The 24,260-nt window shown below is 36.6% G+C and overlaps 1 pseudogene; it reads right to left on the bottom strand.

Annotated features, from left to right (window-relative positions):
- Window positions 1-283: 283 nt before the first annotated feature.
- On the bottom strand, window positions 284-23,339 carry LOC142616717 (uncharacterized; annotated as a pseudogene).
- Between the last annotated feature and the right edge of the window lie 921 nt (window positions 23,340-24,260).

Raw genomic sequence — 24,260 nt, 5'->3', positions numbered from 1 at the left:
ACTCCCCCTCTCAAGTCCTGAACACCTTCAGGTTCTATGACTTGAATTAAAGAGCAAGACTTGGATACCTTAGGAACAAAAAATATCAGTTAGTCCCAACTTGGTCACTAAAATCGTGTAAAGGCTGAGATTTCCCAAAGCTTTTTGTGAAGATCACTGCCATTTGTGAATTATTAGCTACATGAAAAGTTTTGACAAACTCCCTCTTGTATTTTGTCTCTCACCAAATAACAATCCACCTTTTATGTGTTTTGTCCTCACAATGTGCAAGGCTGCTTGATTATCACAAAACATCAAAGCAGGTTTTGAATGACTTAATTTTCAGGTCTTCAATCAACTGCAGTACCCATGTAATTTGACTAGTCACACTAGCCATAGCTCTATACTCGGCTTCAACTGAGGATCTTGACACCACACCTTGTTTTATTGATCTCCAAGAAGTCAAAGCTTTTCCCAAGAAAACACTGAAACCTGTCAAAGATCTTCTAGTATCAGGACATCCAGCCCAATCTGGATCCCAAAAACTCTTAATCTACAAATCAAATTCACTAGGAAAGAAAATTCATTTTCCAGTTGAACCTTTAATATATTGAAGCACTTTGTTAACTGCCAGCATATGAGGTTCCCTTGGTTGAGCAAGGAACTGACTTAACCTGTGAACAACATAGGTTATGTCTGGTCTTGTTAGAGTCGGATACAAAAATCTACCAATTAACCTCCTATACTGACTTGGATCAGCTATAAGCTTCCCCATCATGTTTAGATAATCTGAGATTTTGTTCCATTGGAAGTTTGGATGGTTTTGAACCCAAACCATTCTCATGTTTAGATAATGTGATTGTTTCACAACAAACACAACAAAGTCTGAGAACATTGTCCTAGGAAAGACAATATTATTTGCTCAAAAATAGAGGAAAGACACAGTATTAAAGAATAAAGGAATGGTAAAATAGAGAGAGACATGAATGGAATAATTTCCTAGAATTAAGACAATGAACTTGTTCATATAATCTAGACGAAGAGCTTGTTGGGTAGAAATGTAGAATGCCTTTCACTGTGAGTTATTACACCCATTCACAAAGGAAAAGAGGGCAGTAGAGAAAAACCTGGTAATTTACTGTCGAATAAGCCAATGTTAGTTGGTATAATTCTACAATAAGAATCTTTTTACCCCTTTTTTTAAATGATAGATGGAAATGGGATTATATTTTTAAAAGCCAGCTAGGTCTGACTCTTGACTTTGAGAATCAAACAGCAATAGCTTCATTGTTAGAGCATCATTTATTTACTACTATAGGAGTAATGCTTCATTTCTCACATAACAATGATTTGCACAAGTGCATTCAAGTTGTGATCTACCATTCATGTGAGAGAAGAATATAACTCTTGAAATATTGAATATTTTCTCACAATTTGAAGACCCATTCTTAAATTAAGGAAGTTCAAATTATATATTTCGAGTGTCAACTTGATGGAAAACATGGGGGCCCAAAAAAATACTAAGAAACTAAGAAAATAAAACAAGATTCGTGGGAATGCACTTCAAGGGTGTCTGCCTCTACCATATTAATTAAAATGAAGGGCTTGAAATAGAGCTTTTCTTATTTTAACCTACATATGTGACCAAAGATATTCCTACCTACGTCTCCAACTCATTCACCTAAAGTGCACTAATTGAATAAAAAGTGCACTAAGCAATGCCTAATCTCAGCGGAATTTCCCTAAAACAAATATCGACACCAAAGCGGCAAATAATACTGAGATGTAATTGCAGAAAAATCTACTCAACCCCTTACCTAGCTCCAGGGGCAGACCTAGAATTTCAAACTAGGGGGCGAAGTATAAAAATAAAAAAAATCCAAATAGGCATCCATATAGTACTAACAAACTATCAACTAAGATCAATACACAAAATTATTATTTCTTAATACATTAAGATGTAATCATTTACCAAAAAAAGACAAAATAATATTGTTTCTTAAGAGCATTAACTGTTGCAAAAAAGAAAAAAAAATTATTTTCACAAACCAAAACTTACTTTTGCTACTTTAATATAACATTTGAAATGTCTCCTAGTAGTGTTTTTGGTATTTGGTGTTCTAAATACTAATATTTACCATTTAGAACACCTAATACTAGTATTCTAGTATTGAGCTGACTAAGATTTTTTATTTTAAAATTTTGTTTTTATTAAGTTTTTGAGTTGGGTAGTTGTTAATTGGGGTAGGCTAATTAAAAGAGAGAGAGTCTAGGTTTTTGGAAGAGTGAGGCACAACTCTAGAAATTAAAAAAAAAAATATATATATATATATATATATAATCATTAAAAAAAATTCTTTTTTTTCTTTGGGCTAGGGAGCCCAAAACTTTTTTTTTTCTTTGGGCTAGGAGGGCCCAGACCCCCATGGCCCCCCTTTGGGTCCATCCCTGAGTAGCTCGCACTCTACATAGGTTAATAACTAAACCTCCCCCAAAATTCTATCACAATTCCAATGCATAACAATTCAACAGTTTACTGATCCATCAAACAAATGACAGAGATTGAAGAGGAAATAGAGTTAAAATTTAGCAAATACATCATCCATATGATGTCATCTCTAAATCACACATAACTTATTGAGAAATAAAACATAAACCATAAACCATAACTCTAAACTTGTGGGGTGTGAGGGGCAAGGGCCGAAGTTCAAGTCTCCAAGAGGGAGTTTTACACACATTTACACTTAAATTAGGTTAAAGTAAAATTCTATCTTGTATATAAAAAAAAGAAAAAAGAAAAAAGAAAAAAAGACATTTCCACCCATGAGTGAAACTAACTAGGCTCTCAACATAAACCATAGCTTGTATTGGGATAAATGATTTTGGAAACGCTGGAAGTTGAAGATTCTTAATTTCTTTGGAACCAATGTTATACAAGACTATTGCGTGGCATGTAAATTCTTAACAAGGGTCCTAGTCCTACAACAAGTTGTTTGGTCCAAGAATTGTCAACCCCGTATTCACGCATTACCCATATATCAAAGTATTTCTATCATAGCGTTTGTTTGGATATCGTTTATTTTGCTGAAAACTGAAAACACTGTAGTAAAATATTTTTCAAAGCTGAAAACAGTGTATAACACTTGCTGCGTTTTTTTTTTGTGGGTGGCTGATCCATGAACAGTGTGTAGGACCCAGGCTCCAAAACACCAAACGCAGCAAACGCCCAATCCAAACGCATGCATAGTATCCTCCTGATAAACAACAAAAGCAAGGCTGCAATCATTGAATACAAAATTTTTTTTTCTCCTTTGCATACTTTTGTCTACTAAGTATCCTTCGTTTTTGAAACACCTTATGACTCATGTCAAAGGTTAGAATGATCTAACAAGCACAACTCTGCCTGAGTTCGTTTATGTGGCCGTTGTTAGAGAAACCGAGCCAATGATGAACACCATTGAAGTATATTGGCAAACAAGGAAAAAGCAACCTAACGTTTGAACGATGAATAGTGGTGTCAATTACTTGGTTCCAGGAATCAGCATTTAGGGAGTGAACATGAAAAAAATTGGGTGCTGGATACGGCCGAGTCCTACTATTGTGTAATATAGGTAAAGAGGAATTCAGAATCCAAGATGCTCCAGGAATAGTTAATGTTAGGAATATAAAATAATTGTTGTAATCCTTTAGTTAGTTAGTTAGTTGAAATTAGGATGAGTTAGTTAGAATTTGAGCACATGTAGTAACACATAGTTTAATTCATAGAACACATGTTGAATTAACTAGCCAATTATCTTGAGCTATGTGGGCCAATGAGATTAGAGCTAGTCTCCTATAAATATATAATTGTAATTAAACATTAGATATCAATTGAAGTATAAATTAATTTCTTAGTGCATTAGTGCATCTCTCTCTCTATGGAGGGTGACTATTGTGTAATAAAAAAAGAGGAATTCAGAATCCTAGATGCTCCAGGAATAGTTATTGGACATTTCAGTATCTATTACAATGTAAAAAGTGCTTCAACAGCTTTATTGAACATGAGCCTTATTTAGTATACTCTCTTTATTGGGGGAAAATGGGTTTTTGCTATTATTTTTTTAAAATATTTTGCACAATATCCCTATTTTAAAACTATTAAGCACTATGTTCTTGTTTTGAAACATGATTTTAAAAAAATTGAGTTATAAGTGAAACTCGATATTAACAATGTTGAGTTTTATGCATATTTTGCCATTTAATTTTTTTTTTTTTGTGTGGAAATTTAAGTGAAAACTCGACATTACTAATGTCAAGTTTCACTTAAAAATATACATATAACTCGATTTTAAGGATATCGAGTTTTATATAGAACTAGCTTATAACTCCATGCATATGCATGAATATATTTAAAAGATACACATTAAAATACATAGTATAATTCTTAGATATATAATTTAAATATTATTGATAGTCATCCTAATATTTTTTTAACTCTTTTTAAAAAGTCTTGTAAGAATGTTATTAGGTAAAAAATGTAAATTGTCCATTTTTTAAAATATTTTTGTGTTCATTAATTCTAAACTCTTTAGTTTTTGACATAATAACTCACTTACATGAATATTTATAATATGGTCCCACATTTTATTCCAATATTAAGAAATAAAACTCTCTCTAAAAATAAATAATTTAAGATACATGGTGCAAAATTGGACTTCGATTATAGAATCTAATTAAATTTTCTTTAAACTTTACCTATTAATATATATATATATATATATATATATATATATATATATATATATATATATATGACTTTTAAATTTGAATTGATTTTAGTTATTCAAAAAAAAAGGCTCATAAATATAAAATCATTCAAACTCTCTCTTCATCTAATTCTATATATAGTATTAGATATATGATTATGTTTTTTATGATTTATTTATATTGAACCCCTTATTTTCTACACTAAATTAACTCATTTAGCACAAAAATTAAAAAATTTCAATTAGATGGGACACACACACACACACACATATATATATATTATAAACTTGAATTGTTTTTAGTTCTATAAAAAAGGACTCATAAATATAAAATCATTCAAAAATTATGTTTTTTTTTTTTTTTTTGGGTTTACTTATATTGGATTCTTTGTTTTTTACACTAAATTAATTCATTTGACACAAAAATGAAAAAAATTAGATTTAATGGGACACATGTCGCAAAATTATACTTTAATTGAAATCCAATTTTTATATTGAATTAACTCACTTGGCACAAAAAATTAAAAACTTAGATTAAATGGGACAAGTGACGCAAAATTAGACTCTAATTGAATTCCAATTTAAATCTAATTGAATTTTCTCTTAGTTTTACCTATTATTATTATTATTATTATTATTATTATTATTATTATTATTATTATTATTGTAAGGACACAATTCAAATTCCCAAACCACGACTGGGAGGAAAATGGGCTTGAAAGGCCTTTCTTCACAATGAATTTGTAGAGGATGGGTTTGTAATTTAGATTTCAAGGATGGCTTTAGACAATCACAAATAGAACGGGCTTTGGGCCCAATGGAACAAAACAAAGAATCGTTTGCAAAGAGTAAGATTGAGAATTCCTCCTCGGACTGTTTCCGAGGATAGTTCCTAATAGTATTTCTCAAGTGTGGATACAAATATTGATTATCATACACTTTTTCTTTCTCAAAAAGCCTCCCCCTTCTTCGTCTGCCTTCCCCCCTATTTATACTCCTCCTCTTCTCTTCATCATCTTCCACTTTATGGCCGCGACCCTCATTTTTGGATACTTGTCCCATTTATTCTTCCCTAAAGCCCGCTGGGATTTGGGACCAAGTTCCAAACTCTATGCTCAGGTCCCATCCTTCCATCTATATTGTCAGCGTATCAATTACAGGGTCTTTAATATATGGGCGGTGGTAGCAGCTTTACTTTATATATTCCACCGCTCTTTCTACTGTCCTCCACGTATACTGTGTATCCTCGGCTTAACATTCCGAGGACAAATCTACTCCTCGGACGGTATGGGACACTTAAATACTCCACGATCATTTTGATGTTTTCGGATTTGGGTTTCTAGCCCAAAAGACCTTGTTGGGCCGTCCATTATAAATTACTGGGCCCAATACCCCTACAATAGCCCCTCGAGATTCTTTATTTTTCTTTCACCTCGGGAGGAAAATAGGATCTCGATTTAAAAGACCTTTTCACCCTGCAGGATCCTGGAATATTACTAACGGAAATAACTTCTGAATTACCCATCGCGTGTTCCCGATGCTTCGGTATGCGAAACGCCCCCGAATTTATTATTGGCGCTTCCATGTCCCCTACGTTTCATTGATATGACACATATCCAACGGTCGAGAGCTATTCCTGTGTTGAGGCGGGAATTCGCCCACTTCAAAACACCTTTTGACATATAAATACTAATTTTCTTCAAACTTCCTCACACTACAGAAACCTGATAACGTACCTGCCACACTTTCCATCTCCCCGTACTCTCTCTTTCTATCAAGTACTCTGTCCGAGGTGACGTGCTTTCTTCTTTTAAAAGTAAGTTCTTCAATACTCTTTCCCCTCCTTATCAGCTTTTTGTTTCTTTTGTTTCTTTTCCTTCCCGTCTTCTCCTTGTCTTTCATCCTCGGCGTAGTTAGTTTTCTTCCCACCCCCCCTTTTTTCAAAAAAGAATGGGTAGGTTCGCGTCCCTGGTAGATTCGAACGAAAAAATAGAGCAGTTTAAGGCTAAGTACAAAATTCCCTCGAATGTATACATTAAGTACTGTAAAGATTAAGAGTATTATACAAAAAGAAAAACGGGGGAAGTCGTAATCCCAATGATTGCGTTCATCGAAGGGGGAATGAAAATCCCCATGGGAACCGTGACTAGGGATTATTTTAGGGCCTTTAGATTAGCTCCCACCCAGTGCGCCCCAAATGTCTTTAGGATCCTAGGTTCCATAGAGGCCTTAAATGAGAAGATGAACTTAGGGCTCACTCACCACGACGTGAACTGGGTTTACAACCTCCATTACCTAAGCAAAAAAGATGAGTATTACCTAAAATCTAGATACCCAGAGGTTAGGCTAATTCAATGTCTGCCTGAATCAAATAAGGGCCTAAAAAATGACTTCCTGATCATATCAGGAAATTGGCACGACGGCCTCCCCTGTCCGACAAGGGAAGGGACTCCAGGTGAAATTTCTTTTACATACTATTATCCTCTGTCTTTTTACTTATTCTTACCCTCTTTTACTTGGACAACTCTGCAGATCCACACGCCGCGGATCGTCATCCTAATCTCGTTGACTTCGGACGGTTGGATAGGATCCTACAAGCTGAGGTTTTTGTGCATTCTGACGGGCAACTCCGAGCAGCTCATCTGATCCTCGGCTACAATCCAATATCCAAAGCCTTTCAGGCACCGAAGTGCGTGATCAAAGCCCACGATCCTCGTCTTCCTCGGATCAGTGTTGCTGTTGAGGGTTTTTTGCTACCGGAGGGGACTGCCATTCCTCAAGGCACCTTGGTCACCCAACCAATCCAACCACCACAATTCGTTCCGGTTGGGATTCCCACAGTTCCTTTCTCCACAAAATTAACATTTGGTGAAGCCGCGCCTTCTCACTCCACTGTAAAGGAAGAAGAAGAGGAAATAGTTGAGGTATCAGATTCCGAGGACGATTTTGAGGTTTTTAATCAACCCTACTCTCCTGAAGATTTAACTTCCATCCTCGGCACCTCTACCCATATCTTAAAGGCTACTACTGAAGAACTTGACACTATGGGCATTCAACGAAAGACTAAGCCCAGTCTAAAGGATGTCCTTGAGGGCACTGATAAGGCCCCCCGAGTCCAAGAACCACCAAAAGAGGTGCGCCCTCGGACTCAAGAAAAGGGTGCTGACAAAGGCCCTGAAGCTAGGCTTCCTCCTCCTCCCCCATCCTCCCAAACCCAACGCACCAACATAGCTGATCTCAAAAGAAAAAGGGATCAGTCGAAAGGAAAGGAAGTGGTGGAGGCAGGGAAGGGCTCGGTTTCCAAGGATCCCGAGGTGGAAAAGGGTGCAAAGCAGGCCCGCACTATACAGACTAGGTCGGAGAGAAGAACTGACCAACAGGTGGCCGTGCGCGCCCCTTTATGGCTCCCTGATATGTCTATGGATGACGAGGCCATTACTGTGGATGCGTCCATTAGGAATTCCGATGAAGGGACAGCTGCATGCGTCGCGGATGCTTTGGAGCAGGCGCTGTTACTCCCCGAGGATATGGTTGAGCTGAGAAAGAAAAGGGACCATACCGTCTTCATGACTTTGAAGAAGGAGCTTGCAATGGTAAGTTTTCTTTCTCTAAAATCTTGGCCTTTGTTTTTATTTCCTATATATATATGTCTGATTTTTATATGTTTTGTTCGTAGGCCGTTCAATCTGCCCATAGGGCAGAGGAGATTGCCATCAACTCCTATAAATCTTTGAGGGCCGAGGAATCCAGGCGTGAAACCGCCCAAAAGATCTCGGACCTTCATAAGAAGAAACTGCAGGAGGTCACAGCAAAGTTGGCCAAGGCGCAGAGTGATAAGGCGAGGCTTGGAGGCTGATCTGAAGACTACGACTAATCAAGCCGAGGATCAGCGCCTAAAGCTCCGAGAAGCCGACAACAACCTCTTAACAGCACGCAGGCTCGTAGAGGATCTCAAGAGAGATCTTGACGAGTGTGAGAAGGCCAAAGAGGAAGCCATCAAGGGCAGAGAGGAAGCCATTGAGGAGAAGAAAAAGGCTGAGAAAGCAAAAGAAGAGGCCGAGATCTCAAGGGACCAAGCCGAACAAGACGGTTATGATATAGGCGTGAAGGAGGTCACTGAAACCTTCAAGGCTCAGGTTCCCGAGGTATGTAGGCATTACTGCCTCCAAGTGTGGAATGAGGCACTTTCCCAAGCTGGGGTTGATGCCTCTTCCACTCTTTGGAAAGCAGAGAGTGTCTACTATCCTCCCGCAATTCGCGCTTCTTCCATTCCTGAAGTTGCCCAAGAAGTTGCCCAGGGATCATCTGAGGATAAGGGGGCTGATTTGGTTGAGGATTCAACTCTTCCCGAAGATGCTTCTAAGCAAGCTGATCCAGTACAAGAAAAGGCGCTTGAAGACGTACAGCCCTCAAGTGACCTTCAGGTATCTTCGAAGGATGAGTTGGGTAATCAAGCTAATCCAATACCCTTGACAGATGATCCCAAAGGCAAAGGAATTGCCGTTGAGTCCTCGGTCCAACTTCCATCTCCTAAAGACCCCAAAGGCCCTCTGAAGATCAAGCTGAAACAATGAATGCCTGCTGTCCTCCTGCCCCCTCTCTTTTTTTTTTTTTTTTTTATATTTTGTTTTATCTCTAAGTGTAATTTCTAAATGTGATTGAAAAAGTACTTACTTTGAATTTAATATAAGCACGGCTGTTTGTTTTACTTGTTTGGATGATTCTTACTTTTTGCTCTGTTCTGATCATATCATTCCATAAACATCATCTCTTTGTCTTTTACCAAAGTTATTAACAACAGCTTGAATTGAAATTGATACTCCAGGAAGGCTTAATTATGCCGAGAACTGCATTAAGTGATGCATTTTGAGTATTTGTTTCTTCGTTTTGGATCTCTAGTTTGAACTATGTAAAGATATGGCATATGGTCTATGCAAATATCTGATGTATTAATTTTTTCCAAGTAAATGATCCGAGGATCCAACAATACCAAGTTTCAGCTTGGTATTTAGATAAATAAATTCGAAATGTTAATTTTCCCAAAGTAGATGATCCGAGGACCAGACGTAACTTGGGTTTTGTCTAACACTTAGTAAAAAGTATCAATTTAGACGAATAAATTTAAAAAGTTAATTTTCCCGAAGTAGATGATCCGAGGACCGGACGTAACTTAGGTTCTGTTTAACACTTAGTAAAGAATATCAATTTAGACGAGGTATGTGGTCCGAGGATCCAGGCATACCAAGTTTCAGCTTGATACTTAGACGAATATATTTAAAATGTTAATTTTCCCAAAGTAGATGATCCGAGGACCAGACGTAACTTAGGTTCTGTTTAACACTTAGTAAAGAATATCAATTTAGACGAGGTATGTGGTCCGAGGATCCAGGCATACCAAGTTTCAGTTTGATACTTAGACGAATAAATGTAAAATGTTAATTTTCCCAAAGCAGATGATCCGAGGACCAGACGTAACTTAGGTTCTGTTTAACACTTAGTAAAGAATATCAATTTAGACGAGGTATGTGGTCCGAGGATCCAGGCATACCAAGTTTCAGCTTGATACTTAGACGAATAAATTTAAAATGTTAATTTTCCCAAAGTAGATGATCCGAGGACCAGACGTAACTTAGGTTCTGTTTAACACTTAGTAAAGAATATCAATTTAGACGAGGTATGTGGTCCGAGGATCCAGGCATACCAAGTTTCAGTTTGATACTTAGACGAATAAATGTAAAATGTTAATTTTCCCAAAGCAGATGATCCGAGGACCAGACGTAACTTAGGTTCTGTTTAACACTTAGTAAAGAATATCAATTTAGACGAGGTATGTGGTCCGAGGATCCAGGCATACCAAGTTTCAGCTTTATACTTAGACGAATAAAGATCACGAATATAATGTAGTTTACAACAAAGAACGGCCGAAGTGCCTTTTATTTAGTAATAGTACCTTCGTAGATTATTTACATTCCAGGGACGTTGCACAACATTTTCGTCCAAATCTTCCAGATTGTAGGCCCCTATTCCTGCTACCGAAGTAATACGATAAGGTCCTTCCCAGTTGGGCCCCAATTTTCCCCACGCAGGATTCTTCATCGTGCCCAAAACTTTCCTTAGTACTAAGTCACCTGGTCCAAGAGGTCGAAGTTTCACATGAGAATCATACCCCTGCTTGAGCTTATGTTGATAATAAGCTAGTTGAACCATGGCGCTTTCTCGCCGTTCCTCAACTAAGTCTAAGTTTCTCATTAATAGATCATCATTGCTATCTGGAACAAAGGAGTTTTTCTTCAGGGTTGGGAACCCAGTTTCTAAGGGGATTACTGCCTCAGCCCCATAAGTCATGGCGAAGGGTGTTTCTCCTGTGGATCTTCGTGGTGTAGTTCTATACGTCCACAAGACATGTGGCAGTTCTTCCACCCACCTCCCCTTGGCGTCACCCAACCTCTTTTTGAGTCCGCTCACTATTACTTTGTTGACAGCCTCGGCTTGCCCATTTCCTTGGGGATAAGCCGGAGTGGAATATCTATTCGTAATGCCAAGATCACAGCAGTATTTTCGAAAGGCTTTGCTATCAAATTGTAAACCGTTATCTGAAATGAGAGTATGAGGAATGCCGAACCTGGTAAAGATATTCTTCCATACAAAATTTTTTGCTTCCGTGTCTCTGATGTTTGATAATGGCTCAGCTTCAACCCATTTGGTGAAGTAATCTGTTCCTACGAGAAGCCACCGTCTGTTTCCCGTTGCTTTGGGGAAGGGTCCAACAATGTCCAAGCCCTATTGGGCAAAAGGCCATGGGCTAGATAGAAGATTCAGGACTCCACCTGGTTGATGTATATTTGGAGCGAACCTTTGACATTGGTCACATTTCTTTGCATAATCTTGCGCTTCTCTCTGCATATTTGGCCACCAATAGCCCTGAGTAAGGGCCCTGTGAGCTAAAGACCTTCCTCCTGTGTGACTTCCGCAAATCCCTTCGTGTAACTCTTCCAAAAGTAGCTCCGTTGCCTCGGGGTGTATGCATAGCAAATATGGTCCCGAAAAGGAACGTTTGTACAATTTTTGGTCCTCGGATAACCAGAAACGAGTGGCTTTCCTGCGAACCTTATCTGCTTCAGCTAATTCTCCAGGCAGGATGTCATTTCTGAGAAATGTTACTATTTGATCCATCCAACTAGGCCCTGTCCTAATTTGAAGAATTTGAGTGGAGTTACCATCCGTCCCAGTGGGTTTCAGCAGATCTTCAACGAGGATAACTCGTGGTAGACTTTGTGCCGAGGACGTCGCGAGCGTGGCTAATGAGTCGGCATGAGTGTTGCCACATCTGGATACATGCAATAGTAGGAATGACTCAAATTTAGATTGCATATACCTGACCTGGTTTAGGTATTCTCGCATTCTAGAATCCCTTGCTTCTAGCTTGCCTTCTACTTGGCCTACCACCAATAGTGAATCCGAGAACATCTTCACCGTCTTTCCTCCCATTTTATGAACCATGTTCATCCCTACGAGGACGGCTTCATACTCTGCTTCGTTGTTGGTGGCCGAGAATCCCAATCTCAAAGATTTCTCAAAAGTAATTCCCTCTGGGGATATCAAAACTAGTCCGATACCCGATCCCCTCTGATTTGCTGCTCCATCAACATGGACTTTCCATAATGGAGGCCCTTCACACGAAATCATGCCTACTGATTTTTTACCCATGCCTTCTTGATAGTCTTCCAACGAAGGCTCAGCAAATTCCGCCACAAGGTCCGCGATGACCTGTCCCTTTACAGAGGTGCGGGGCATATACTTGATATCAAAAGCTCCTAGGACAGTTCCCCATTTGGCAATTCTTCCCATATAATCTGCACTTCGCAGAATTGATTTAAGAGGGAGTTGTGTAAGAACAACAACCGTATGAGACTGGAAGTAATGGGGAAGTCTTCGTGTAGCATGTACCACCGCCAAGATAGCTTTCTCCAGTGGCAAATAACTCAGCTCGGCCTAGTGCAGAGATTTGCGTACATAGTAAACCGGTCTCTAGATGTTATTGTCATCTCGGATAAGAACCAAACTAACAGCATGGTTAGCCACCGCAATATATGCAAACAGAATCTCATCAACCTCTCGGTCGAGACATAACCGGTGGTCGCGAGAGATATTCTTTTAGCCGTTGGAAAGCTACCGCGCACTCCTCGGTCCATTCAAAACCCTTCCATTTATTTAATAATTGAAAGAAAGGCCTGCATCCGTCCGCGGACCGAGATATAAATCGGTTGAGAGCGAAATCATACTGTTAGCCTTTGCACTTCTTTAGGATTCCGAGGTGGGTGTAAGCCGTTTATTGCCTTAACTCGAGCAGGATTCACTTCAATTCCCCGGTGAGTCACCATATATCCTAGAAACTTGCCCGACCCCACACCGAAAGAGCATTTAGAGGCATTGAGCCGTAATTTATACTCTCTTAGCTTCTGAAAAGTGTTGCTCAGATCTTCCAGATGTGCAGAAACTTCTTTACTCTTTACCACCATATCGTCTACGTATACCTCAATAGTTTTTCCTAGCTGTGCCTCAAACATCCTCGTCATCATCCTTTGGTAGGTAGCCCCTGCGTTTTTCAAACCAAAAGGCATTACCTTATAATGATAATTTCCCGTAGGAGTGACGAATGCAGTCTTCTCCTGGTCCTCAACGGCTAAAGGTATCTGGTGATAACCTTGGAAAGCATCAAGAAAACTCATTCGAGGATGTCCAACAGTAGCGTCAACCAATTGATCAATTCGAGGCATCGGGAATGAGTCCTTTGGGCAAGCTTTGTTTAAATCTGTGAAGTCTACACAAACTCTCCACTTCCCATTCTTCTTTTTCACCACCACCGTATGGGCTAACCATTCAGGATAAAACACTTCTTTGATAGCCCCTGCCGCTTTGAGTTTGAGCACTTCCTCCTTTACGGCTTCAGAATGTTCTCTTGAAGACCTCCGAGGTGGTTGCCTCCTCGGCACTACAGTTGGATTGACCCTTAAATGATGACATATGAAGTTCGGATCAACCCCAGGGGCCTCATACGCGTTCCAAGCGAACACATCCATATTTTTCTTTAAAAATAAAATCAGCTCTGTCTTCTCTTCCTGTGGCAATTGAACTCCAACCTGGAAGAACTTTTCAGGATCATTGTCTATGATAATTTTCTCCAATTCTTCGCATACTGCCTCATCCACCTCGGCTATGGGAAGAGACTTTGATTGCTATGCTTCACCATTAGCCGAGGACGGGGAGTCTAGTTCTGGTCGACGCAGAATTGCAGCCGTGACACACTGTCGAGCCACAGACTGACTCCCAAGTAACTCCACCACCTGGTCTCCAGAATGAAATTTGATTTTGACATGCAAGGTTGAGGAAACAGCCCCTAACGCATGCAGCCAAGGTCTTGCCACAATAGCCGTATAGGGAGAGTAAGCATCGACCACGATGAAATCTACGTCTACCACCTCCGGACCTGATTGCACAGGCAGTCTAATCTGTCCCTTTGGAACGACAGCTCTTCCTTCGAAGCTTATCAAGGGTGAATCATATGGCATAAGATCTTCAACTCTTAACTTCAAGCCTCTAAATAGGTCAGGGTACATGATATCTGCACCACTACCTTGATCAACCATTACCCTCTTTACATCATAGTTCCCTATCCTGAGGGTTACCACTAAGGCATCATCATGAGGCTGGATGGTCCCCATCTTGTCCTCTTCAGAGAAACTTAGGACTGGCAGGATACTTGCCTTAATCCTCTTCGGCTGATCCCGTGACTCCTCGGCCAATGTTCGAGCGACTGACATTACCCTGAAAGGAGCTGAGCCAGTCCTACTGTCTGCCGCAAAAATGACATTGATAGTACCTAGAGGAGGTCCGGATGAAGGACCATCGTGGTTTGCCACTCCCGATTGGTTTCCTCGCCCGTTGGGTTGGTACGAACCGGCTTCAGCTTTCCCTCTTTAACCAATTGTTCCAGATGATTCCACAAAGTGCGACAGTCCTCGGTGGTATGACCTCTCTCCTGGTGATAATGGCAGTGGAGATTTTGGTTGCGTCTCAAAGGGTCTCCTGCCATTTTATTCGGCCATTTGAAAAAAGGCTCATGTCTTATTTTCTCCAACAGCTGCTGCACCGGCTCCCTGAAGACGGTGTTGACCACTTGTGGGGGTATGTGACCAGCCTGCCTGGAAAAATCCCGCGTAGGCCTATTGTTGTTGTATCGGTCCGACCTGAAATCCCTCCTTTCTTGTGGGATAACCTTCGCCTTGCCTTTTCCCTGCTGCTGATCTTCCTCAACCCTTTTGTACTCGTCGATGCGATCCATCAGTCGACGTACGCTTCTTACAGGCTTCTTCGTCAAGGATTTCCTCAAGTCATGCTCCGTTGGTAGGCCGACCTTGAAGGTCCTTATGGCTACATCGTCAAAGTCTCCGTCGATTTCGTTGAACATTTCCCAATATCGGTCCGAATACGTTTTCAGGGTTTCCCCTTCCCTCATGGCCATGGATAGTAAAGAATCCAATGGACGAGGAACTCTACTGCACGTGATAAAGCGAGAACCGAATGCTCTAGTAAGCTCTTTGAAGGAATCAATGGAGCCTGCCCTTAAGCCGTCAAACCATCTCATGGCTACGGGCCCTAGGCTAGAAGGAAAAATCTTGCATAACAAAGTTTCATTCCTGGAATGCACTGCCATTCTCTGGCTGAAATGGCTTACGTGCTCCACAGGATCCGTCCGACCATTGTAAAGAGTGAAGGCCGGTTGTGTGAAGCGCCGAGGTAACCTCCCTTCCTCCAATCTGCGCGCGAAGGGTGATCTGGAGATTTGGTGCAACGCTCTTCCCATTGCGTCATTTCCCAAGCCCCTAGGGGGTAGTCTCTGCCACGCCTCTCATGCAGATTATCTTCCTCAGAAGAGACATATTCACCTGGGGGAGTTCTGGATCTCCGCTCGTAATTGTCATCCTCGGATCCTTCCGAAGAGGGGTCAGAGACCGGAGGAGTTCTTCTTCTCCTCTCGTGACGCAGTCTCCTCTTTAGGCCGTCAATCTCTTTCTGCATGGCCCTGGCATTTCTCTCATAAGGAACTCTACTTCCTCCTTGCGAATGACTAGCACTTTTGATGGTGTGTGTAGTATGTACACTTCCTTCTCGGTTCTCTCCATGATCAGGATGTAAGGAGTGATCCTCACGCTGGGAGCCGACGGACTCTGCACTGCGTGGTGGTTCTGATCCTACCATGATGTCCTAAACTTCCTTAAAAACTAAATTCCCACAGACGGCGCCAATTGTAAGGACACAATTCAAATTCCCAAACCACGACTGGGAGGAAAATGGGCTTGAAAGGCCTTTCTTCACAATGAATTTGTAGAGGATGGGTTTGTAATTTAGATTTCAAGGATGGCTTTAGACAATCACAAATAGAACGGGCTTTGGGCCCAATGGAACAAAACAAAGAATCGTTTGCAAAGAGTAAGATTGAGAATTCCTCCTCGGACTGTTTCCGAGGATAGTTCCTAATAGTATTTCTCAAGTGTGGATACAAATATTGATTATCATACACTTTTTCTTTCTCAAAAAGCCTCCCCCTTCTTCGTCTGCCTTCCCCCTATTTATACTCCTCCTCTTCTCTTCATCATCTTCCACTTTATGGCCGCGACCCTCATTTTTGGATACTTGTCCCATCCATTCTTCCCTAAAGCCCGCTGGGATTTGGGACCAAGTTCCAAACTCTATGCTCAGGTCCCATCCTTCCATCTATATTGTCAGCGTATCAATTACAGGGTCTTTAATATATGGGCGGTGGTAGCAGCTTTACTTTAGACATTCCACCGCTCTTTCTACAGTCCTCCACGTATACTGTGTATCCTCGGCTTAACATTCCGAGGACAAATCTACTCCTCGGACGGTATGGGACGCTTAAATACTCCACGATCATTTTGATGTTTTCGGATTTGGGTTTCTAGCCCAAAAGACCTTGTTGGGCCGTCCATTATAAATTACTGGGCCCAATACCCCTACAATTATTATTATTATTATTATTATTATTATTATTATAGATTCGATTTTGTTAAAATTAAGTTTCAAAAACAGGATATTTTGCTAAATAGTTTCAAAACAGGGACATTGTACTAGATATTTTAAAAAATAAGGGCAAAAGCCCATTTTTTTCCCTTATTGGACTGGGCATTGTTTTGTACATGGCCTTTAAGTGTTAAATATGGACTAAGGTGTATGTGGTTGTCGGTTTATGGGTTGTTAGATCTTACTAGCCGCAAACCCATGCAATGCGTGAGAATATATAAATATTATGTAATGGGCCATAATATATTAAGAATAACAATTAATTCAACTATTATCTATTTAAAAAATATATATTTCTACAGGTTTTTTATTATTATTTTTTTTTTTATCTTTTTATCTCTACAAATATATCATTCTATTATTATTTTTGCCTAATTAATATTTTTTTTAAGGTGAGCCATATTCTTCTAACTTATGTTGTAGTGTGTTATATTTGCCTAATATACAACTAAACTTTATAAGTTTCAAATCTATTATTCAAAATTTTCATTTCTTAAGGAATAAAGAGATTGTCATAATAATAAAAACTCATCACAAAATTACAATGCTATCTTAACCAAAAATTAAAATAAAATCAAAGGAATACAAGTTAGGCTTTATAATAATTTATTACTCAAACAATTGGTAGGCATATTCAAATTCAGTCATATAGATTGTGTTTTGATAGAAACTCAAATTTCTATTCCCCAAAAAAAATTATGTATTAACTCAAACCAAAATTCAACCATTACTATTAAAGGGAAATTAAAAAAGCACAATACCAAAACAAATATTCAAAAAAAAAAAAACTATCAACCTTAATTAGAATTATAAGAAATAACAAAAATCTACCAAAAGAAAGTAAAGATATTATATATATATATATAGAGAGAGAGAGAGAGAGAGAGAGAGAGAGAGAGAGAGAGAGAGAGAGACATATATATATATATATATATATATTTTGCAGGAAAAATATGGATTAAATAGAAGAAATGATATCAAATTGTGTAATTCTTGTAAAGTTACATTATTCAATATTTTTTAATTAGATGTGAATTTTGATAAATCTACTGTTGGATTGCATTATATTCGTGTATTCTCTATGCTTACAAAATTTAAAGATAATCAAAGATCAATAGTCATGTCAACAATCAATTGTTTAAATTCAAGTTTTTGTAATTTAAAATAATGATAAAAATTACATCCGATTGGCATGAAAATTGGCATGCATGTTAAGAACATATAGAACATGTGATTCAATGGTTGGATTTTTAAAATATGAATTCAATAACAAGTTATTGGGTCGTGTAACATTGCTTAGAGTTACACCAAGTGTAACTTGAGCTCAACCCCCTCTGTCTCTCTCTCATAATATATATATATATATATATATATATATATATATATATATATATTTATTTATTTATTTATTTATTAAAGACAAAATTTCTAAACACCTTTTAGCAAAGAAAATGATAAAAAATTATTTAAAAAATTTATGTGTATGTATGAATCAGGATGTGGCATAATGAAGAAGTGGTTAAATTATTAATTTAGTACTCTAACTATTGGTTAAAGTTCAATTTGGTTTTTTAATTTAATCACTCAATTATTAATCGTATTAAGTTAGATTCTTAACTTTAAAAATCAAATTAATTCATAAGCATTTTTCCTTGAAAGGACAAAGCCATTGGGCATGGCTACATCTTATGCATATTGGTGACAGTGTTCACGAATCACAACAGTTGTATGATGTAACCATGTGTCTGACAAGATTAGTCTTTAAGGGTATATAGAATACATGAAAGCTCGCCACAAATAGATTCTTGGTATTTCTCTGAACTATTAACTCCCAAATCTTCCTCCAATAAGTCGAATTATGATTAGTAGAATAACGACCCGAATCTAAACCTTCTTATGATGAAAAATTATATCTATATTTTTAACTCTAGCCTCTTCGTACATGTGTTGTGTATGCTCAGAAGCTCTTCTATTTTTTATTTTTTTAAAGTCCAACTTTTTCCTCACACCTTTAGGTATATTTATAATTGAAAAGTGCATAAACTGCGAATTATGATAAATAGAAAGTTATCATTTAAGAAAAAAAAAGAGTCTCTGAGAATGTGCTAGTCTCTTAGAACGCGCTAGTAATATAATAATTGTCTCTACACTTGTTTCATTGCAATGACTCGACATAATTGTTATTGAGTTTGACAATTTGGGCCACATACTTATGAGAAACAAAATTGAAGATATTTGTGAGAAATGAGATTGAATACACTTCATGACACTATTAGCATTGTTGATGCTCTGCAAGTGATCATGCAAAGAATTACCTTGGTCGGCCTATTAACCTGTTCTCTATAGGATTCTTCTTTTTCTTTTCTTTTCTTTTTTTTTTTTTTCTAAAAAAAAAGGGGAACTCTAAACTCTTCATTTCCACCTTTCCTTAATTCCAATACTAAGTATTAGTATCTAGGACCGGCCCTAGACATTTTGGGGCCTAAGGCAAGAATTAAAAATGGGGTCTTTTTTATACTTATATATTAATTAAATTAATATTTATTTAATATTTAATATTATAATATATTTCATTTAAAATATATTTTTCTTGCCTTTTGAGATGCAAATTGACTAATTAAAATTTTATATTCAAGTTCTTCTAAAATCTCATTTTCAATCGATAGTATAACTAATCCACTTAATCTTTCTTGGAACATTGTCGATTTTAAATATGATTTTATTAATTTTAATTTTAAAAAACTTCTTTCTGCAGTAGCTACTGTAACAGGTATTGTTAGTAAAATCCTATAAGCAATGCATGTATTTGGAAATGAATCTAATCTTTTTATATAATTTAGTATGTCAATTGGAGTATAATATTTTATTTGTAAAATTTCTTTTAAAATCTTTAACTCTGACAATAAATCAAAACCATCAATATCACAATAAACATCATGTTTGAGAAAATCTTCAAGTTTAAGACAGTATTTTTGTAAACTATCATTATCTAGTGACTTCAATTTTGTGAAGTTAAATAGAAAACCAAAAATATCTTCATATATTTGAAATTGTTCAAATCTATTCTCAATTGAACTAATTGCTTTATCTACTATATATAAGAAATAATCAATTCTAAAAGATTCTTCAGCAGAATGTGTTATCTCATTATGAACATTTTCATCAAATTGTTTCTTTCTATGAATTATACGTTTCTCACGAAATATAGGTTTTATTTCCATTTCCAACGCAATTTTTTTAGATGAATTCATTGCAGACGTAAATTCATTTTCTCTATATTCTTTAAAATAAGAAATGAGACCTTTTAATTGATCTATAGCAACATCAATGTGCATGTCTTTTGATTGTAAGTTTTTACTAACAGAGTTGACAACAAATAATGTGTCATACCAAATAGTCATACCCAATAAGAACTCAAAGCTTTCAATTTCATGTGTTGCTAAACAATTAGCTTCACTTTTTATTTTAGGATCTTCACTTGTTTGTGCTAATTGTAACAAAGTATCTGTTATTTGTGGAGCTTGGAATTTTAATACTTTTACACTTTCAATGCGACTTTCCCAGCATGTTTGTGATAATGACTTAAGAGTTAAACCTGACACATTATCTTGTAAAATTTTCCATCTTTTTGTAGAAGAAGAAAACAATGTATATATGTGTTGTATAACTCCAAAAAATAATATAGCTTTTGGACAAGAATTGGCCATATCACATAGTACAAGGTTAAGACTATGACAACCACATGGTGTGTAAAATGCTCTAGAATTTATATCAAGAAGTCTTTTTTGTACCCCTTGATGTTCTCCTTTCATATTAGACCCATTATCATATCCTTGTCCACGTATATCATTAATATCAAGCTCAAGAATATTTATTACATTTATAATTTCATCAAAAAGACCTCTTTTGGTAGTGTCATCAACTTTCACAAATTCAACAAAATGTTCTACTATTTTTATTGGACTTGTTGAAATATCAACACATCGTAATATGAGAGACATTTGTTCTTGATGACTTGCATCTGGTGTACAATCAAACATAATTGAAAAATATTTTGCTTCTTTGATCTTTTTGATAATTTTACATTTAATCTCATTTGCTAACAGTTGTATCAATTCATTTTGTATTTTATGTCCAAGATAATGTTTATGGATTCCACCATTTTGAATACGTCTAATATGTTCTTGCATAACTGGATCAAATTCTGCAATCATTTCAGTTAGACTTAAAAAATTTCCATTATTTCGTTCATAAATCTTTTCATTTTTTCCTTAGAATACCAAATTATTTTTACCAAGATTCTTTACTACAGCAATAATTCTTAATAAAACCTTTTTCCAATGATATTTCTCTTTGTTAATTTCTTCTTGGATATTTTTATCTATTGTTTTATTTTTTGACAATCTCATTTCCAAATCTAGCCAAGTGTTTATGTTAGTAATATGCTCTCTAGTTGTTTCATGCTTTCTAATTTTAGAACTAATATTTTTCCAATCTTGAGTTCCTTCATTACATAGTTGGCCGGTACATTTAGACTCAAACAACTTGCAACAAAAACAAAATACTTAGTTCGTATCTTTTGAATACACTAGCCATTTTCTATCATGCTTTTCCCAATTTGATAATATTCAAGTGTAATGAATAGTAGAAAAATGTCTATTGTCATCACCTTTAGGAAAAATTATATCATTGTCTCTAATTGGACATTTTTCTACTAATAAATCTCTTAATTTTGTGTCAACATTTTTCCAATTACCTGGACCATAAATATTTGAAGCAATATAATTCAACATGTCATTATTATTTTCATTTTCTTCTAGTTGAACATCATTAAGGTGAACTTGTTCATTTGTGACATTTTCATCATTATTTTCATTTTCTTCTAAATTCTTTTGAAATTCATTATCAAAATTTGTTGTATTGCAAAATTGAACACCATTGTTATCTTGCAATTGTATCATTTCATTATCTTCTAACACTTTTTGGTGAATTTCTTGATCGTTTGTGATATTTTCATCTAAATTTTGTGTTATATTTTGTTCATTACCAATAACAAATTTATCCATTGATCCTTTTTGAGACTCAATTAGTTTTTCTTTAAAAAAAAAAAAAAAGTTTTTCATATCCAGATGCATATTTTCTAGTAGACATTTCTAATCAAACAATATATTTATAAAGACTAAAATAAAAAATAACTTTCAAGTGTAGAGCAAATGAGAAATAAAACTTGATTTATATAAAAAGTATTGTTGTAGTTTCACCGAACAATAACAAATTTTTAGCAATTTCAACCTGCATAAATAAAGACTTATTCAGTATATGGCCACTAACTAATATATATATATATATATATATATATATATATATATATATATATATATATATATATATATATATATATACTGAAAACACAAGATTAAAATTTAAAAAAAAAAAAAAAAAACACAACCATAACAAAAATTTAAGCACAATTATAACACAACAAGGCTTATTAATAAGACCCACCCAAAAAAAAAAACACAAAACAAATTAATCCTATCTAATCTTATCACTTATCAGATGATTCAGAGTTTCAGACTTATCTAAAACAGTAAAACCCAATACCCAAAAAGACAAAAATGCACAATAGCAGGCTTTTATAAAAAAAATCCCATCTATCTAACCCAAATCCAAAAAGAAGAAAACGCAAGCAGCAGCAAGCTAGCAAGCTTTATTAAAAAAGAAAAAGAAAAAAAAAACCTTGAAAGAAGCTTGCTGAACGGAACTGAGGAAGAGGAAGAGAAAGGCCGGAGGAACTGAGGAACTGAGGAAGCTTGCTGCCAAGGCCGGAGAGCAGATGAGATCAGTGAGAACAGAGAGAGGCGAAGAGTAGAGATTAGAGAGAAAAGGTTAAATTTTTAGGGTTTTGAGTTATTTTATTTGGTGTAATTTGTGATTGTTTTGTGGTTAATGTGTTAGACCGGATTTGTAGTTTATTCGGATGATTTTTGGTTTGTTTGATTTACCAAAATTTTTGTTTTTTGGTTAAAAGGATGTGCCAAAATTTTGTGCTTCACCTTAAACTAATTTTTTTCCCCCTACTGTGTTAGATTGTTGTGCTTCACCTTAAACTAATTTTGTTTCCCTACTGTGTCAGATTTTTGTGCCTCCCCTGAAACTAAATTTTTTTTCCCTACTCCCTCTTATTTTCTAAAACTTTGGGGCCTCCCTTCCACTTGGGGGCCTTAGGCAACCGTATAACTCGCCTAAGGGAAGGGCCGGCCCTGTTAGTATCCCTAATATTTAATTAAGATTTATTTGAAAATAAAATTAAGGACAAAAACATATTTTTAAAAGATCTAATCTACTAACGTGAACATGTGCAAAAAAAATGGCATAACTTCTACACATTGTTGTTGATTGTCTAGGAACCACCAATTTGGGAGTTCTATAACACCTCAGAATCTGCAATCCACCAGCAACAGCTCCTTCCACCACATCATTTGCTGCCTCTTCCTCCACTACTAGTGCCATTGTGAGAGATGCTCCCGGCCCGTTTTGGAATTAGGCCAAACCCACGTGAATAGATGGAGTCATGTTATTACCTCTCAAAATGGAGGTTCGATTGATTATATTTTTCCCCTTTAGATTAAAAGTTTTATAATAGAGTCGTCACTTATTTAATTATTGGAAAAAAAAAAGAAAAAAAAAAGAAAACCATGATTGAAAAATTCATCATTTTATTAATTTGAAACTAAATTTATATTGATCATAGGAAATTACATGGCCTTGATCCTAGATTCAATCTAGAACAAAGTACATTCATTTGTTTCCTAGTTACTATCTAGAAATTGAAAATTACATGGAAAAGTATTGATCTATTAACCCTTGATCTAAGTTTGAACTTGGAGGCTATGTTACAACATGGGAAGGTGTTAGGCACCCACCTTATCCAGTGAAATCGGTCTTCTAGACTATGGTGGCTAACATTCATGTGATATCATCTAATATGTTATCAATCAACTTGCATGTTAAATTTAATGTAAGTGCATGTGATAAATGCCAATTCCATTTATTAATTGTTGAATTTCAATTGAAAAATAAGAAGAACTAGGAGGCTCTTGGTGGAGGTCCTAAAAGTGTAGTAGAGAAGAAGAACTAGGAGAGGGAGAATGAGTCTTACTCAATACCTCGTCTCAGGAAGATCAAGATATGACAATACCAACTCTACTTCACTAGAACTTAAAAGGAGAGAAGAGAGGATGTTTCCCTCTCTATCCTAAAACAGAGGAGGTGAGAGTTTATATAGTAATGGTGGAGAAAATATAAATGGAAGGGCATTTAATTAGGTTGACAAATGATCAAAGAGAATCATGAACCTAGACCATATTTTAGTATTTAGAGAAAGCAGGTGCATTAAATTTGGAGGTTGGTGGGAGTAATGAGCAAGCAAAA

This window comes from Castanea sativa, chromosome 11 (genome assembly GCF_040712315.1).
Source record: "Castanea sativa cultivar Marrone di Chiusa Pesio chromosome 11, ASM4071231v1".
Lineage (NCBI taxonomy): Eukaryota > Viridiplantae > Streptophyta > Magnoliopsida > Fagales > Fagaceae > Castanea > Castanea sativa.
Note: the sequence above shows the minus strand (reverse complement) of the source record. Positions and strands in the feature narration are given on the sequence as shown.